The sequence below is a fragment of the Colius striatus genome, chromosome 2, assembly GCF_028858725.1.
Source record: "Colius striatus isolate bColStr4 chromosome 2, bColStr4.1.hap1, whole genome shotgun sequence".
Classification (NCBI taxonomy): Eukaryota; Metazoa; Chordata; class Aves; order Coliiformes; family Coliidae; genus Colius; species Colius striatus.
Genome location: NC_084760.1, coordinates 80,330,033 through 80,346,819, shown reverse-complemented (window position 1 = coordinate 80,346,819; position 16,787 = coordinate 80,330,033).

The window sequence follows — 16,787 nt, the reverse complement described above, 5'->3', positions numbered from 1 at the left end:
CAGAGCTCTTCAGAGAAGTTGGAGAATAAAGCGAGGTGATCTTTTGCAGGTGTACAAATGTAGCAGGGTTATGTAGGACTTAAAGCAAAAAAGTAGGGGTCCAGACAGCTTTGCTATTTTTCCACCTCTAGTACTAATTTACTGAGTGTCTTTGAGTAGCAGTGTTGATCACTGTAAAACTCATTTTTTTTAAAACAGGCGTTTCAATATCTTCTTACCATGTGAAAATTCCTGAAATGCTTGGGTAGGTTTCCATATCATGAAAGGTGAATGGTCTCTAACTAAACAGAGTGTGCAGACCATAAGAAAGTCAAGGAAGCTCTGTCAGATTACTCTAGTTCAGACAATCCTCTAACCTGAGATGAAGGTGCATATAACATCTATCTACAGTCTTTAAATATCTGGAAATAGTTGATGTCTGATCTTCCCCTCACTGAAGTCTACCCCAAAGTGCCCATTTTGTAGACTGAGGGTTAATTCCTGCTTTAAAAAAGCAGATACATAACTCATTTATGTCTCACCTGCAGTACAAGTGTGCTGTATGGTAGCTACTGATCATCTAGATCCAGCAGTTTGGCAAGGCAGGACCTGCTCACTGAATAACATCCTTTCACAATCTATGCTGCTGTGTGCCAAAGGGCTTGATCATGCCACCACAAAGCTCATGCGTAATTAAGTAAAAGGGTACTCCTGCCATAGTCAGTAGGACCTCACTGTAAGGAATTAAAGACTAACATGTAGCTTTGCTTTATCTTGGTAAAGGAACTCCATGCCTTGAGAGCTTGAGGAGCTCTGATCCAACACAGGTCTAGTACTCGACGAGTCGTGTCCTGCTTTCACTGAACACTGAAGTAAACTAGGATAACTTCACTGAGATGTGGCATTACTTTAGCCTACACCACTATGCAACAATACTATATTACATGTTTCTTGTTGTGCTCTGCATTTATGTGGATACTTTTGCTAGAAATGTTAAATTTCTTCAGAACTGTCTATTACTTGAGGCAACTGAGAGATTTCCATCTCTGTAATATTAATTTCTTTGCTTCTATCAGCATGGCCCTGAAGAACCATCTTTCAACCTGTTTCAACAGAGATACTGATAAATTATCTAATACATATACTGCTTTCCTTTTCAGTGGTGCAATGGATACATTTATAAGGCAGATATTACATTAATCTGGAAAATACTTCCCACCAGCAAACATGCTATTGTTCTCATGGCTTAGCTGGGATGCTGTTGTTTCTTCTCCCTAGTAACAGTCTTTGTTGTTGAAAGAACCATTGAAAGAGAGAGATCTCAGGGCATCTAGTGGTTCACAGGGAAAACTGCATCCTCATATCAGCGGTTTGGGGACAAACGTACGGCTTTAACAAGGAGGAGGAGATAATGGGTGTAAAAGGGGAAGGATGTTACCTCTTCCAACACTGATCAGCAACGAGCCTTTGGCCTCAGTTGCAAAAGTTTGGTCTGTTAAAAGTTCTGCATGAATTGCTGCCCAACCTTCATCGTCATCATCAAATGACAGTGACAGGTACCAGGCAGACTGCAGGAACGCAGCAGTGTGATTGCCCTCTGCATCCACTCACAGACTGTGATAGAACAGACACATCTTAGGAAGGTGGAAAAAGTGGAGGACTAGTCTTGTGATTGATGGGATACAAAGCCAAACGTGTATTTTTGCCTGTTTTCTTTGCATGATTAATGGCACATATTAAAAAATGAGTGCTTACAATATGGAAATGCTGCTTACTCCCACAAGAACTGTCTCTAAGTACAGAAGCATAAGAGATGGAGTGTATCTGCCATAGCCACATACGTATCATTCAAATCATTATTCTTGTCCATCTAAATGCAAATAGCTTGGTTAACAATGATCATTTTGCAGACTAATAAGTACTTTTCTAAGGATATTGTTTGTATGGCCTGAAGCTAGACCACAAGACAGTTCTTTCTAAACTCTGCATTTTGTGTGCAACAGTTAAAATTTAAGTTTCTAGAGGGCCTATATGAGATCAGAGCTTTGCTGTACCAAACATTGTCTAAATATATGAAAGGGAGCCCTAGGTTCAAATCAAAATTCTGAAAGGGACAGAGGTGACTGTAAAGGCAAGTCATCTACAGAAACAGATACTTTTGTACAAGGAAATAACACAAGACAGAGATGAGCAGGGAGGACAAATAAATAAATGGAAACTACTTCTACTTTCATGTCGCTTCAATGTTCATCACCTCCCCCAAAGGCCTCTCTAGAGCTCCCCATGCTTGAACAGTTGCCCTGTGGATTTTTAGAGTACAAGATATAGCACAGGCTCTCTGATTTAAATGCCACAGCTCGAAAGGCAACAAGTACACTTCTGTCTTGATTGTAAAATAGATCTGCACACTATAAGAAGTGAAAAGCCTTTTATTAAGATTGTAACTTTGCAGTGTGAAGTTAGAAAGTGGCAGAATGAAGGCAGTACAGAAAACTTCAGTCCTCTTGTATCTCTATTATGGCACACTTCAGTTCCTTGATTGCATGCTATTTTTCTCAGCAGTCCTCTGACATATATTGCAGACCTGGGCTGAACTGATCATCAAAATTATGCATGGTAACTAGCAGGGAATCTGTCAGATACTGGAGAGTCCTACAATGAATTCAGTAACACCAGTAAAAATTAAGATGCCTGTAGTTCACCTGACCAAGGTTAGTTACAAGTTAGTATATGCAAAATTTTCCAAATTAGTATTTGTGTGTCAGATGTTCTCTAAAGTTACCAGGGAAGGTCTATGCCAAATAAGTGACCAATGTGCTTATCAGGCAGTGAATAGTCTAATATGCAAGTATGTTTGGAGCCCCTTAGCAAATGCGCCATGCGCTGATAGAACATGTTTCCATGTAAAGGGAATCACAGCTTGTGTTCAACGGATTCCAGCTACCAGGTGAAGCACTGTTGGCCATTGTTTACCCAGGAACAGACAAATACTGTGCAGCCTCATGTTTGCCATGGCCAAAGTAAAATTATCTAATTATGGTTCTGGTACAAATTCAAGTCTATGTCAAGGAAGAACAAAGATGCATAGTCTGAAAAAGGTAGTCAGAGTAAAGGTGAGTAGCAACAGCCAATTCTGCCAGGGCTGAATTATTAAAAGAAGTTAGTTCAACTTTTCTTAAGGGCTGTTTGTTCTCGGAGTAGATAGGTCAAAGATATGTTTCTTCTCTGTCGTAATACACACCAAGAAGACGTTCTTGAATTTACAAGTGATCACAGATTTGCATTTCCAGAAAGTAATTTTAACAAATGTTACTCAATTTAAATGTCTCTATCAGCAGATTGCTCTTTGCCAAGTTTAAAAATGGGATGAGATGTCAGAGAAGAAACATATTTCTTTTATTCAGACTGCAGAATCCAGGTTGATGGAAAATGATGATACTGTTGTTGACAAATACCTTAGAGAGATAGCAGTGCTGTGCAAACCAGAGTGTTTTGCTTAATTTCAAAGTGAAACTATTCTGGGTAGTAGGAAGGATCTAAAAGGAAGAAAATATTATAGCTATGTTGTGTTTAATGATTCAATCACAGGAAAGGTACTTGAAGAAAAGAAAGACATTTAAAATAATGTTAAAGATAATAAAGGAGAAGATTACTCAGAATTATTACCAAAAAAAAATCCCATTAAGAGGTGTGTTTAAATGCTGAATGCCCCTATGAGTATGAAAACACAAGGCTTTGCGAACCTGCTCCAGAATATTTAGAAAACAAACAAACAAACCAAGCAAACCTCATATGATTGTTGGACAGGAATACCAGGAATACTCCACTTGCATGAGTAAGAGCAATTCCACTCATCCTATCCATAACTATCCATGCCTATTCAGGGGTTACTTGAGGAAGACTGGTGCATGTTCTTATTATTGATATATTGACCTCTCCTTTTTACTCCTTGAGTACTCCTCTAGACTGGATAAGCAGTTCAGTGAAAAAAAAAAAGTGTCTATGAATGTTTAAGTAGGTGCTCTGTAAGGCAATTTCTTACTCTTTGGGGAAGGAGAGAAGCTTGTTTAGAAGTTAACATTTATTTTTCTATAAGATTATATAAACAAGTATCAGAGGAAAGGAACTCTGTAAAGGCTTTGCTAGAAGAGGATAAATAAGACCCTTTTCTTCATCAGAACTGTTTTGCCTTCTTTCTTGTAAAAGCATATAAAATATTCTGTGTTGCCTTCTTTTCATCTCCTCAGAAACGTATGAAGCTTCTGATAACATGGAGAAAGTGGGATTATAAGAGTGGGATCATAATGTTGTTCTACAGATATATGAAGAAAAGATTGCTTAAGAAGGTCCCCACAGCAGAACCTAGAGACATGCCAATGTTTCTTCAGCATTGATGTCAGTTAAAGAACTGAGGCTTACTCCTACATTATCCTTCAAGGAAATCAGGTAGGTACAGCTTTGGGGATTTTTTGTGCTGCTTTTTTTTTTTTTTTTTTTTCCTTGCAAGCTTAATAAAATTCAGGGCAGCAATCTCACTATTGATTCTTGGGTCAAAGATTCTGCCCAGTTCTTCTATAGTGTAACATCATGCCAAAATCTAACATCATGCCAAAATCTAGCCAGTTTGTCCCCTTACTAAAACTTTTCTCCTTACCCTCTTCTTTTTTTAAGACATGAAAACTGTTGAAAATGCAGAAAGGTAAACAGCTTTGTAGCACATCTGTGTCAAAACTCTTAGGTTCTCTCTCTGATTGTGCGCTGATATGCTATGTTACACTACAAATAAAGTGGTTAGCTCTCCCTGTGCCTTGCTTGCTTCTGCTCTGTAAAATGGCAATAATTAAACACACCTGCCTTGTGGGAATGCTTTACACTGATACTTAATAGATTAACATTTGTAAAGCTCTTTGAAAGCCTTAGATGTGGATTTGTACAGAAATTCAAAGCATTGTTATCTTGCAGGATAAACAGGCATTTTCTCAAGGCCAATCCTGCTTTACTCACAATATGCAAAAGATAATGAAATATGGGGATAGATACATCACTATAATTCAGATAAAGCCAACCTGTCGGCTGGCTTGCTTGTGCTTCTAATAATAGCATCCTCTCTTCAGTATCTTCTGCTTATATCTTAGCCGGAGAGCAGTGCATGTAAGGGTAACCTAGGACCTAATGACATAAATGCATGGGTTTTGAAATTCTAAGGTAGGTGTGGGAGAAAAGGCATATTCTAGCGAGAATCCAGAACAAATGTGTGGTTTGCCTTCATGTAGTGGACAGGCTAAGAGACGTCAACTTTAGCAGACTTTATCTCCATGTCTGTGGAATGATGTCATCTTTCTAACTACAAGTGACTTCCCTCCTAGCCACTGGTCACCAAAGTTGTCTGTTAGTTCTGACAGTAAGGGAGTGTACATTTTAGATATAACAGAGAAAGGGTCTAATCCTAGCCTCCTGTTTGTATGTAGATTACATCGCATGCTCATCTGCTGTACTAAGAAGGAGGCCTTCACACAATCTCTCAAGTATGTAACTGAGACCTCTTAATATATCAAATATATAAATAACGCAGCCCAGGTCTTCAACACACATTAGATCACATAATAGCAAAAAGAGGTAGATACTGCACGTCAGACCATGCACCAGTTTATGCACTCCCTGCACTTTGGTGAGGGAAGTTGTCACGGTTTAAGCCCACACAGCAATGAATCAACATATAGCTGCCTGGTCACTCCTCCCCTCCCAGTGGGATGAGACAGCTTGTGGGTTAAGATAAGAACAGTTTACTAATGAAAATGCAATAAAATATAATAATGATAATAAAATAGAATGAATCTATTAATAATAATAATAATAAATAATATTTTTAAGGACATAAAATCCAAGGAAAAAATAAGTGATGCCCAATGAAATTGTTCACTACTGCTGGCCAGTGCCCAAACAGAGATCTGCCCCTCCCCACCAACTGCCTGCAGTTTATATACTGGACATGATATCCTATGGTATGGAATATCCCTTTGGCTAGTTCAGGGCAGCTGTCTTGGCCATTCTCCCTCCCAGCTTCTTGTGAAACCCCAGCTACTCACTGGCAGGGCAGAGTGAGAAAAGGCCTTGATGCTGGTAAGCACTCCTCAGAAACAACTAAAACAACCCTGTATTACCGACACTGTTTTGAGCTCAAATCTGAAATAGAGCCCTGTGGCAGCTAGTAGGAAGAAAATCCCAGCTTAAACAAGGACAGAAGAGAAAGTTACACAAATTAAAACCAGGTTATCCTGTACATGTGCTTTGTGGTTCTTGGCAATAATAGAATTTTGGAACACAGTTTTTAAATATGGGAAGGTTTTTTCATCTATGTTCTAACTATTTTGCCTTCTTCCTTCCTTACAAAAATCATTCCATTCTGCTTGTAACCCTGCCTAACACAGACAGATGAAGTGTGTCGAGTACTTTTTTGTTTATTCCAACCCTACCATTCTATGATTCTATGATATTCAACTAAAATGTTGTGAGTAATCACAAAGCCATTGATAATCTTAAAACAAATAAGGTTGTTGTGGTGAAGAGCCCGAAGGAGACAAAAGGGATCAATCTCAGGGTACGAAAATAACAACTATGATGAAATCTTCCAGAATTCAAATTTGTTTTCATCCTTTTTTTTTAAAAAAAGAAACCAAACAAACAAAAAAAAAAAAACCCCAGTAGAGATATGGGCTTTCTAATGAATAAAATATCCTCTGCATATACCAAGGGATATTCAGAAAAGTTGTCTCTATTTCTAGCAGAGATTTAGATTGAATATAGAGTTGCATGCTACAAGGCAGACCAATGAAGTGCTAGACCAGACAGTCCAGAAATGTAGAATCTGTTTGATCAGTAACTTAAAAGAGGAGCTAAACAATTTGAGAATAGTTTGCAGCTAGCTGGTTTTGTAGGAGAGTTGGGGGCTGGAATGTTTTGGATTGTTTCCCCTCCCCTCTATGTGATATCCTAAGAAGAATACCATGAGTTCTTTTCAACCTGTTTATTAGGAGGTGGGATATTTGATAAAGCACATGAATCTCAAGGTAAAAGATGCAAGAAATTTCAAGATATACATAAATTGTAATTGAAATAATTTCAGCCATTGCAATAACACCCAAATAAGAAGAGACTGTCTTTCCAGCTGTCTTCACTTTTACTTTGGAATAAATAAATATTACCAATGCTGGGTTTGGGGTTTTTTTTGGAATGAAACATTTGACTGCAAACCTGACTTCATTATAGGAAGGAAAAAGAACATGTTTTTAAGTGCTTTACTGAAAACATTTCTTTGGTTAACTCATTGTTTTTGTTAACTTACTGTATGCAAGCAGATTCAAGAGTTCAATGCAAAAAGTAAATACATATTTTGTGTAAAATAGATCTGATTAGGGAACATCTAAACAACATGTGTATAGTTTTAGGTATTATTGAAAAGCTCATTGGCTTCAGGGAGGAAACTTAAATCCTTAACATTGATTACATGTCTTTCTGAATCAGTGCCTATAGTCGGAAGTCCAGAGGATGTTTTCTCTCCTTTTAGGAGAAGGGGTTCTCTGAATTCTCCTGATTCAAATGTATGTGTCTGTTGAAGCCTTTGCACACTATCTTTTGAATCTTACACAGTGGTCTGTAACAGTTTTAGAATTGCTGTGCATTACTTAGTCAGTGTGCACTCCTACCATTACAACTTGTTAAGTCCTACTGACATCACTGGACTTATCCAGAAGCACAATCTGGACCAAGAGTTCAGCAAATAGCAGCGCGATGTACTCTGGGGCATTGATTTGATGAGGAAATAATAATTGTTAGTACTCCAGGGTCCTGTTCTGGTTGCATGCTGCTTTTGCAAAGAAGTCATTCCATTGACTTCATTGAATTTGCACCAGAATTAAGCTTGTTCTCTCATTGCATAATTGAATCCATTAATAAGCATTTATTTTAGGGGCAGAACTTTCTTGAATTTCTAAACTGTGGGATTCAATGACTAACACAAGCTAGATCCTGATCACACAGAGCATGAAGCAGCACGAGTTTAACAACATAGTGTTAAAAATGAGTCATTTAATTAACAAAGGCAGGGAGTGATTAGTATAGAACAGAATAAATGGTAGCCAGCTAAAAATACTTTCTCTACTTCATTCTTTCAATTTATTTTTTTTACTTTAAATTGCATGGATTAGGAATACCAGGCTGATATATTTCATCATACAGTCCCAGCCTGAACATTCTGGCGACAGATAACAGTGTAAGTTAAATACATAACAAGTGACTGTACGGATACTCATTCAGCATTGTGTTATGTGACATTGTGCTTTGGCAAGCGATTTTTAAGTCAGCTGGTGGCAACTCCTAGAATACTCAGAAGTGAAATATATTCTCTGCTGTGTGTCTTTCTAAGTGGCAGACCTTTATCTGGAGACAAAGATTACAGAAAACATCAGGCATATTAACACAGAAATAAAGAAATATTCCAAACTTACAAATTTATGTAAGAAACTATCGTATAGTCCATTTCTGGCAATCAAACCTTAGCATTTTCACTTTCTTCTAATTATTAGCTTACAGATTGCCTTTACGTATTCAAACTATTGTACTCTGCCTAGTACTTCTTGTTTTCTATCTTAATTTGGATTAATCTCATCCCATTCTGTCATGTCAACTAGTCATTTCTTGCTCCATTCTTCCATTAAACCCCAAAACTTGGCTATTAACAGACTTCCCCTTTCTCTTATTTGCAGTTTTCATTTCTGCTGCCTCTTTTGCTGTTCATCTCAGTACAGACAAAGGCTCACTGAAAATATTTTGTCAGCAAATTCTGTGCCCCATCATAGCCCATGTTCCCATTATGAAGAAAACAAGACCTTGATCAAGGCATTTGGTTAGATGAGTCTATTTTGGTCGAGTTTGGAGGGTTTTTTTTTAACCTGGGACTTTCCTCAGCTCTTCAGTCTGCCTCAGTTCTCCAGCTCTGAAATAGAGATGATAATTTTGATTTACAGGAGGGGAACGTTAGAACGGTTTATGGATTGCTTTAGTCAGATGACAGGAATTATGGAAGTGCTACGTAAGGAACAGAAAAATACAAATCACAGCTGAGGTATGGTAGAAAACCGTTAACAGAAATTCCTGGACTCAAATAATACAGTGTTGCAAGGCAACGATGGAAGATGGAGTATAGGGTAACTTGCAAACTTGCAAACAAAGCTGAAGCCACATGGACTAGTGCCCTTTTTTAAAAGTAAAATGCCATCAGTAGATGAACAATAACAGGAACACAAGCAGCTGCTTCTGATAAGCTTATTATGGACTCCTATGTACCCACAGGAGAATTACAGCAAAATAGAGCGTGATTAGAGGCAGCTGTCAAAATTGGAGGGTAGATGGAAACAAAACTTAAGAGTTGTATAGGAAATGAGGTGAAATGAAATGAACTAGCCCAGCTGTGATAATATAATGGTACATGCACTTGCTACACCTACAAGAAAACATTGACGACTTTTTGCACTTCCAGAGTGTACAGATCCCAGGGAATTTAATATAACATGATGCACGTGCAGGGGCAGAAGGGAAGGTTGTATATAAACCTGCTGGCAATGGCTTTCATGGACTCTGCAAAGGGGGGAGGAAATTAAAAAAAAAAAAGGCACATTCAAAACCCAACTATATTTTTCTCTTTCAAACAAAATGCTAATGTGGACTTGGGCATAGAAAACGTTCATAGACTTAGCTTCTAGCATAGTCATTCAAATGACAGGAGATAAAAGTGTCACTTCATTTATTACTGTTTTTCAAAGGTTTCTATATGTTTTTTTTATTTTTTTCACCATCGCAATCCATTGGAGCTTGATGTTGTTTTCATTTCCAGTTGATGTAAACCTCTCTGATAAACAGGAGAAACTATTCAAATAACATGTCTTATTAAAAACACACAAACATTTGGATCTTAAAATGCATGTTCTCTTTCTTTAACTCCTGGGGTTTTGAAATGAAGGAGAAATTCAATAGTGTATGTTCCAAGTGGAGTGGGTGAGTATTTGATGAACGAACAGAACATGAACACAATACAGAGGTATCCTGTGGAGCATCTTTGGTGTAAATGTGATTTCAAAGTGCTTTATGAATTTAAATTGGGTAGAATGATGGAGAAGCTAAAAGTCAGGCTGGCAAGGAAGTTAGGAATATTTTTTCAGATGATGATATGGAAAGATATAGACAAGTTTTCAGTTCTTATGTGATGGTAGAGAAAGGTCTTGTGCTGACATAGTAGAGAAAAAGTTGAAATTGATAAAACATATAAGAGGGCTTCAGGATTTATTTAAAAAACATGTGCATAAAGTTCCCTGAAGGACTTGCACAGCTCATTGGAAACTCGGGGTTCTAGTGGGAGGGAAAATACAGAAGACTTATTTCAAAAATTAACTTCATAGCCCCTGAAAAGGTGTGCCAGAAAGGCAGAAGAGCATTTGATGTTGCTTCAGAAACACTTTAGAGAAGGCAGAAAAGCTGTCTGTCCATATAAATTAATCAGCTATCACTTTTCATGAATCCTATCATGCAAGTACTTTTTTCCATATCTGTTTCTTTGGGCAGCTTTTTTGTTTGCTTTTCTGTGTTTACACACCTTCCTTCAAACTCAAACTGCCTTTTGCTGAGTTTTGTAGGTTTTTTGAAAGACTATTGACAGACAATTGATTTACCTGAGTCTACTTGCTTAGCAGTTATTCTCTGAAGTCTTTTGATGACTCCATTATTGCTCACTTCAAATATTCGTCTTTGTAGGCAAAAGATTCTGTGATTCTGTGATTACGTGCTCTACCTGGTTGCTGCCTATTACTGTATTCCTGCAGCCTATAAATACAATCTGTGGGGTTCTGCCTTCGGTTAGTTTACTCTTTTGTAACAGTTCTTTGGTTATCCTGACATCTGCCTCTGTTGCAGCAGACAAGATATGACAGAGGAACTCTTGAGTCTGAATTATTCTGCATGCTCTGCAGTACACTCAAATGCTAGACAGAGCAAGGCAAGTTACATCTGTGATTTCTTGAAGCTCTTTCACTTTGGAAAACAAGTCTCTGGTATTCAGGTTTACAGATTGCTCTTGTTTTATTTAGGGGGTCTGGTTTCCAATTAGTGTCTGGATAATCATCTGTAGCAACAGCATATCCCATGTTAGGTATCTGTATGTTAGCTCTTAAGGCTTCCTAATATTTACAGATGTATCAACCATCTGCACTACAATAAGAAAATGAATATTGCCTCTTAGGCAGAAATGGCTCAATGCGTTTGGCCAGCTCCATTAAAAATGAGTTACAATCAATCTAATATCATACTAAGAGAAGCAATGTCACTAGCACACTACTCTGGTCTTTTTTTCTTTTTAAGGAAGAAAAGAACATAATAACCATCATAGTCCATTTGTGCTTGAGCACCTTGAACTGACTTATTCTGTATTAACAGCTGTACATGTACAATTAACTCTTTCAAACTAGCTGGCAAAAGCCTGTGCAAAGCACGACATTATTGAACACCAGAAGTAAATGTCCCAACCATCTGACCAACACCTGGCTGTACAACGATAGTGGCAAAACAGTTCTGCTGAACATTTCATCAGCTTACAACTTCAAAGATAGTTGCTTGGTAAGTGGGCCTGGCAGGATGCTAGCATGTTGCTGAAGAGTGTGCTCTGGCTACAGTTGAGGCCATCCTTGCAGAGCTTCTACAGAAAAGAGAGGCCAGGCAGCTTGTCACAGCCAACAAATGTGTACCCCATCCTACTCCGACACGTTCAATTGTGACTTCATTCTCAGTTTTGTATGCATAATGTCTCCAGAAGCTGAGTAAAAAACACTGGATTTGGCCTTCACTGAGTAAGGTATCAATATACCCGATTGTCACAAATTGGCTTGCAAGTGTGGTTGGAAGAAGCAGTACTGGAAAACCTTCCTGATTCCTATTGCTGGCCTGTCTGCCTCAGGTTCCCTGTGATAATAATAATGGAGTTTCTAATGGCATTAGTCATTCCACTACATTCAGGGAGTTTTGACTGGTAAAGGCATAAAAATAAACAAGAAAGGGTACAGACAAGCAGTAGGTAACAATTTTCCGTACAATTCCTCTGTACACATTTTCACTGCAAATGTCACTATAAGAAAGAACTATATAATCAAGGCACAAATAAGTAACGAGCACAGAATAAACACAACAGCCCTCTTACTGCAAGATATACAACTTGTACTTACTGAAGTGTAACGAGTGTACTGAACACCAAGGAACAGATCATCTGCAATAAGATAAATTGTTTTTCTTCTGATGATAAGGTTGCACATGGTGTGGTGACTCAAGAGGAGGGAGGGAGGGAGGGAGGGAGAAGTAGTACAAAAAGAAGGAAAGAACACAGCTCTCCATCACAAGAGGAGAATGAATTGCATAAACTAATAGAATGGTACCCTAGCTAAGAAATTCTGTTGTGAGACACTTCTAATGCACGAGGAAGTCACTGATTTTAATCCACCCAGTAATTCAAAGGTTAGACAAGTTAGATGCTTCTTGTGACCCAAAACAAGGGCATAATTTTTAGGTAGCTCATTGAACCTTTTGGTACCTAAATCTGAGGTGCCTCAATTCAGAGTCCTATTCCTGGTCTATTGATGCACAACTTCTAAAGAAACAGATCACACAACCTGCAGTAAGCTCCAGAGCAACAGAGAAAATGTACGTAAATTCTAGAGATGTGCATGTTTTATATGGAAGGAGAGTAAATACCACATCACCTAGTTCAGTTGAACTCTGCCTTCCAATACTTGCGTTGCTTCTATTCAGGTTTTGCTGTTGGGTTCAAGCTGGTGAGTCATACAGTTTGAATGCTCTGTCAAATGCATTCATGTAGTGATGATGCATTTGTTCCCAGTGTTTATACTTTACTACACAGTAATATAAAAATTAGATGTTAACCTCAAAATCTAAATTGTTAAGAAGCACAGAAGAGTTTCAAAATAGTTCTGTGAATCTCAGGAGCAGTATGAATGCACACCATCTGGAAAATAAATCTTATAAATGTACTTAGTTTGCTGTTTCCCTCTGCTACATAAGATTTCTGTAGGAGTTTCTTAACAAAATACTTGCTATTTTTGAGGAGTTAAGGGGAGTCAAGGAAAAGTAACTGAAAGAACTGTATAACTATGAAGGGTAAAGAATAACATTCAAATATAGTATTCAGGAGGGGTTGACTATGTATGTCCACGTGTATATCTAGCTCAAGACCCTTGGCATTAAAGCAGATCATCAGTGTCCCTCATTTCTCTTAGAAATTCATACTGTTCAACTCCAGTTCAAGCAAGACAATCTGCCACGTGTTTTTGGCAGATCTTATTTCATATCTAGCACTTGTATGCATGACTTGGATGAAGAGCTCATGCAGAGTTTCACTATTCATCAGGAAAGGCATCTCTCCTTCACTGCAGCTCCCCATTATTACCTCAACTCTGCTGCTCCACCGTAGGATTTTATTGTGATTTCTATTTGATTTGAAGGGAAAGGAAATTATTCCAAAGAGACAGCAAACAGGCTCTCTGGAGCAGTTTCTGACTCCTTGATTACAGCCTGCTCTCACACAATGCCAAGGGTAGAATGGAAGTCTTGCAAAGCATCACTAATTTGGGTTGGATTGCATAAGCTTATGGCACCACCTAGCTGCAAATACTTGCTTTGTAATTTTTCACTTCAAAAACCTTTTTTAATTCAGCTAGCACTGAATTAAGAAGTGGGCTAAATAGTCACTACAAATCTACTTATCATTGATCTGTGGTTCCCCAGAATTGTTCCAAGTCTTCTGCATGTGCTGGCTTATCCCACTGATCTGTTATAGGATGGTACATTAGTGCTTAGTTGTGTGCACTGGCTTGGTGGAAAGAGCTCAGCTGTTGAGGGCATACTCCTAAGTACAAGACTGTTCATCTGAGCCAAGTCTTAATTAATGTTTCTTCTTTCGGAATCAGAGCAGATGATGAAGTTATTTATCTGTTGAATCACAAAATTGTGTTATAAACACAAACACAAAAAAAGAATTAGAAATCTAAAAACCAACCACAATAAAACAAAACAGAAAACCCAGAAACTTCTTTTACAGTAGGAATTACAGCTGCACTTTAAAAAGAAAAAAGAAGTTTACAAATAAGTGTACCAAACTGTGCTTTTTTTTTTTCCCTGAAAACTGGAGATATTTATTCCTTTGGATCAAATTTCTCAGAAAGGAGCAAGAAAATGAAGCTTCACAGATGGTCTCTTATTTTCTGAAACTTCTCAAAATTGTGAAAAATATCTTTTTGTTTAAAAACAAACACCCATATATTTGAAGTTTAAATGAAAAATTAAAGAGAAATTAAACTCTCCTTAAAGAGGAGGTCAGAAGAAACATTCTTACTCAATACAAAATGGTATTTTCTAATTTTTCTTTAAATAGATATTAATTTCTATGTTAATCTGAAACAATGTGCCTTCATTTTCTTTTCTGGGACATTTCTTACAGTCATTGAACAAAATCAAATACTCTGTTATTTAGCCAACTCCAAAGAGCAGGCCAGAGATACATCAAGATACATTAATATCTTTATTGCTCTTGATGTTTCACAGAAACCTTGGCATAAGAGGAGTAGAATTTGACATTTACAAAATGAGCATTTTATGAATTTGGTGCTCTTGGATACACTTACAGTCAAAAAGGACACTTGAATTGCAATGGAAAGGTCTCCATGACTGAGTAATCATTATACCATTAATAGTAACTATATTTGGGGAAAGAACAGAAAGTCAATATTTTTCTTTGTCAATGTTTATCTCAGGCAGAGTTTGGAATAAGGCCTTTGAGGAAGAGGCAGTACATGCTTTAGAGAACAGAGAATAGTTAAATGTTTTTTCTTTTGCTTAGAGATGGCGTTTTAGACATGTCAGCTTCCTTGTCTCTGCAATATGGATACACGATTCATTTACGCCATTGCACAAAACTGTACAGACTCTTCTTTCTGTATTGTTATCAAAGGTCCTGCAGAAGAGTCAAAATGACAGCTTTATCACAGTTGGACCTGTCTCTCTCAGCATGCCGCTAGCTCCTTCACACATGTCCTCTAACTGGTGCTTCAGAAGATTTATTTTAGAAACTGAAAAAAAGAAAAATCAGGCAAAAAAAGAGATCACAGTACCAGCACCTTAAATCTCATGCTCCAGCCCTCAAAAGTTTGCTACCACAGACACGAGGAAAGATGCAAATTCTCTTCCCAGGCAAGTTTTCTATTAGCAATTAACCAGAGTTATAAGAATTTTATTAAGCACACTGAAAAGCTGTTTTTGCAATATGGCAAGGTGAGCTGTTTGAACCAGAGAGGTAATGCTGCTCTGCATTTCATCAGTTCTACTGCCTTTGAAATTTAGATGCTGATTTCTGAGTTCCACTAACCGAACTATAAACAAAGGCTTTCCAAAGCTTAGTGAAGTTATTGCATCCTTGTCAATGCAAGACTGCATCCTGACAGCTCTGATCCCCCAAACCCTGCTGTTGAAATTTCCCAGAAATGGAAACATTCACATAAGTACTAAATTTTCCTGATCTTCAGGAATTTTTTGGATTAATTTCTGGGCAAAGGTTTGGAACCTGATTCTCTGTTTTAATGGCTCTCACTTTCAGACTGAATGAGTGGGAGTAACTGCTAACAAGCAAACAAGCTACTGCAAAACCTTCAAAATTATAGAGCAATAGTAAGTTATGCCTTAGGTTGTTATTCATCATTGATAGCTTTTCTGCCTTACCCTCCTTTCTTATGTGTATTAAAGAATCTGCATACAGTGCTTGTACTGCCCTTTACTACCCATTAATTGCTAAAATGAAACAAAGTATAAGCATTGAGAAAGCACTAGGAAATATTCTTGTTAGCATTGTATTTATTCATCTGAAATGCCAGCAGGGTTGTTTGCGGACAACAAGATGAAATGAATTAGAGAACAGATCTACGCTAAAAATAACCTTGAGTAAAAATATGAAAAGTTCTTGGAAACCTCGGTTCAATGGACCTTAGTGATGTTTCTGACATATATCTGAGTAAAATCTTGGATGCATTAACAAAGAACTACAGCCAAGCAAATCTGAAAGGTGAAAACATCTCAAAGGGAATGAAAACACTTAAGCATTTACTGAATATGCCTGAAAAGGTATTTAAGTATTTCTTGCATTTAGACTTCCCTTTCCACACACTCCTCCCCACTATCCAGAATATACGTGACTGCTTCTGCTGCACAGTTGGAGGTTGCTGCATGATTCTGATGTTTTCATCTAATATCAGAGGAACAGAATTCACAAAATAATAATTTCCTTTCTAGAGTCTGAATCTAGAAATCTAATATGATGATGCCTATCTTTTTCCAAATGAAAACTGAGGGACAAGTAAAATCTGGCAAATGCACACAGCTCATATCAGCCCCATCCAGTACACAGGTCTCAATACACGTGAGTTTTGTGCATGAGGCATCTGCTTGGGATTCAGGTGCCATTGCCTCCTGAACATAATAATTACAATTATTAAATATTCATTAGAAATGCAAATGGCAGTCACATTCCCCATCTCACAGAAGGGAATGACTTAGCAGTAAGACTGATGAGTCTTTCTTTGCCTTTGGCTCAAAAGCTGAGATGGACTGATGGTGCTCCACTCAGGAGTATTCTGACTAAATGCATTGCCAGACTTCTGCCTCCTCTGGCAAGAGAAGTAGTGTTCCACTGTACCCTAAAAAAACAGTAC